We start from the raw sequence: 3712 nt of genomic DNA, 5'->3' as shown, positions 1-3712 counted from the left end.
CGAGAGTTAGCTGGGCTCATAATCTTCCATGATGCCTATGGGAGGAGGAGTCTTTTATGAAATTTAAATCTTTGTGGAAGTCACACGTTTTTCAGCTGGCTTTTGGTGATGGGGGACTGAGAGTTTGACATTGACAACAATCCTTTTCTCTTTTGGTTTAAATGTTTATCTTTCCTATGATCTGTTGTAGGTCTTTTCTGTTTATTATTGAATTTATAATTGTAACCCATTTTGGTCTGCAAATCAGTTAACATCAGTATATCAAGAAAAAAATAACCTAACCTAACCAATAGTTAATGGAGGAAATCCATTTTTTTTCATCCACTAAAGGGATGGCAATTCCCAAGTATACAGTGAGCCACTAAGCTATGAAGTAGTAGCCTGGGCTTATTACAGTCTGTTCATCGAGTTTAACTCATAATAATCCCAGGTCTCAGCATGAATTACTTTTCAACTGCTTTAACACACATGGGGAGAGTTGTAGCAGAAGGAATCCAGATCTTTCACTAGTCTCTAGGATTACATAGGGAGAATCAGGCTATGTGACTGTAAGCATTCGAACAATGTAGAAAATGCATTTCCTTCTGTGCTGACCAAAATACAAAACTATAAGAAATGCATTTCCCAAGGATAGCAATATGCAATCAATCAGGGTCCACCAGATCTCGGATAGCAAGTAAATCTTTATTGCAAGACCCAACATGAGCTGTGTTTCAGCATCTATGCCTGCGTCAAGATCAGGAAACTCGCTGTGTAAAATCAATCATTTTGCATTGCAGGCAGCAGCAAACAATTCCTGCTCAATGGCAATTATCGGCACTAATTAGAATTTATATGCACAACTTTCTAATAGTATTCTGTAAAGTGGTGCACGTAAATTCTAATATGTGGATCTCAAAAGGGGGTGTGGAAATGGGAGGGGCATGGATAGGTCATGAATGATCCTAAAAATTACGCATACTGTTACAGAATGTGTGCAATCCGTGCCTAAGTTAGGCATCAGCATTTACAGAAGGATTCAGCTGGCATAAATGATTGCACCTAAATTTTAGTCATGGGGATGGGTGCTACATATATTCTATAAACCGCGCCTAACTTTAGGCAAGGTTTATAAAATAGCACTAAGTGCATTTTTGGCGCTGATTTTTTTAGCCGCCATTTATTGAATCTGGTCCTATATGCACATATGTGATGATATGTGCATACTATTGTGAAAGAGTATATGCTCTTTCCAAAAGACTGCACCTTCTTTGCAAATACTGTGCACGCTTCATGAATAGTGCACATTCCGTGCAAAATTGTGCACTCTTTTAGAAGAGCACACATTATTAACAACACATTAAAAACCACACATTTTTGTGATTTCTTCCTGTCATTTTCATTTGACAATAATAAGAAAAGACATAGGAAATGTCACTATTTCCCACATTATTTCAGACAAATGCGCATTTCTATTCATCACTACTCTTTGCATTTCACCCATCAAAAATGAAACAAGCTATTTCAAGTGCTCCCACTTATGCACCTCTCCCTCAAACAGTCCAGCCATAAGTGATTCTGAACAGTATCAAAAGCTAAGGAGAGATCAAAAGGAATCAAAGCAACCCCATCTGCTTTGTCCCTGCACAGACAACTCATTCAGCAAGGACATAATTAAAGTTTCTGTACTATGATTAATATGACACTTACACTTGCCAAGGAACAGGTGCAAATATTGGCACATATATTTAAAAAAAAGTAGTACTGTTTCTATAAAATCAGAAATGCAAGCGGAGGCCCATGAGTTGGCTATTAAATCGGTTCAGGCGGTACAAACCACTATGATTACTGACAATAAATGGCTGCATAGGAAGATTGAGGCGCTTGAAAATCGGCAGAGGGCTAATACTCTGCGAGTGATAAATTTTCCTAAACAGCAGCTGATTGCACCGATAATGACTTTTAAAAAATACCTCTTTGAAGTGTTAAAGGTGTCTGAGCCGGCGTGCCCGCCTATCTCGCAGATTTATTATTTGCAACCTTTTAAGCGAGGGGCCCAAGGTGAGCGGGCTGCTAGCGAGGAGTCTGCTGGGCGGTTTGACACCTTGGACTTTATTCGGGAGTTGGAGGGTGAAGAGGAGCAACGGGAGCGAGCCACTCTTATAGTGACATTTGTTTCACAGATAGATAGAGATAGGATTTTGAAGTTATTCTTTAAATATCGGAAAGAAAAATTTTTGAATGTACAAGTACGGATGTATCCTGATGTGACCAAGGTAACGCAGAGGAGGCGACAAGCTTTTCTTAAGTTGCGCCCCACTGTGTTTCAGTTGGGGGGCCTTTTTTGGCTCAATTATCCCTGTAAATGTGTGGTGAAGTTGAATGCTGTAAAGTATGTGTTTTTTGAACCGGTACAATTGAAAGCGTTCCTGGATTCCCGGGGGGACAGGGGGGCTCCTTCTCTGGCACCCGGGGCGGTGACTACATCTCCACCTCAGTTATAATGGCCTTCCACGTCTCCCTTCAGTGCCTTTTGTGAGTGGATTTGTTTTAGTTTTAATTTTCCCAGAATAGTGGCTTGGTCACTGACCTCAGTTGTGGACTAACAGGGGAGGCGGGAGAGTGTGTTGGGGGTTGAGATTTCCTGTGTAAAGATGTTCTTACAGTTCTCCTTGATTGTACAAGAGGTGTTCTTGGTACTGTATATGTGAAATGTATAAATAAAGATATAAAAAAAAAAAAAAAAAAAATCAGAAATGCATGCATAGTTTTCTGGTCTTCCCAAAACATACCCATACATTTTCCAAACTGTGGATGTTGCTGCTTTTATACACAAATATTTTTTATTTAGATGTATAGGACTTTTACATGGGAAAATAACACTAACACAGTAACATAGTAAATGATGGCAGATAAAGACCTGAACAGTCCATCCAGTCTGCCCAACAAGATAAACTCATTTTACATGGTATGTGATACTTTATACCCGAGTGTGATTTGTCCCAGCCTTTCTCAGGGCACAGACCATAAAAGTCTGCCCAGCACTGTTCCTGTACCAAAAGTTCTGAAGCCCCTTAAAATTTACACTCCAGCCCATCCATATCTATTCAGCCATGATCAGGGCGCAGACTGTAGAAGTTCGCCCAGCACTGGTTGTACTCTCCAATTACCGACATTGCCACCCAATCTCCGCTAAGCTTCTGAGGATCCATTCCTTCTGAACAGGATTCCTTTATGTTTATCCCACGCATTTTTGAATTCCGTTACCGTTTTCATCTCCACCACCTCCCGCGGGAGGGCATTCCAAGTATCCACCACTCTCTCTGTGAAAAAATACTTCCTGACATTTTTCTTGAGTCTGCCCCCCTTCAATCTCATTTCATGTCCTCTAGTGTGTTTGTCAAACTAATATATAGAGGTAGAAATTTTGAAAACACCCAAAGAGCTTAAGGGTTCCCTGGTAATTCACAGTCATACACCTGCAAGCTCATTTTCAAAAGTAAAACTTCCCAGGGAGTTTCCTGCTGGTACATTCAAAGCCAACAGGGACCATGGGTACAAAAGTTCCCATGGACTCTATTTCTGTAGGTGAAAGCAGCTTATAGTATGGGGCATGCAAATATCCCCTGTCCTGGCTGTATAAAAGATAAATGTGATGAAAATGTATGTGTGTGCGGGGAGGGGGGGAGCATTTTTGATATGACATCTAAATCCAACTTTGGACATTTTATGG

Source organism: Microcaecilia unicolor, chromosome 7, assembly GCF_901765095.1.
Source record: "Microcaecilia unicolor chromosome 7, aMicUni1.1, whole genome shotgun sequence".
NCBI lineage: Eukaryota > Metazoa > Chordata > Amphibia > Gymnophiona > Siphonopidae > Microcaecilia > Microcaecilia unicolor.
The sequence above is the reverse complement of the archived record's forward strand: the minus strand, read 5'-3'. Positions refer to the sequence as shown.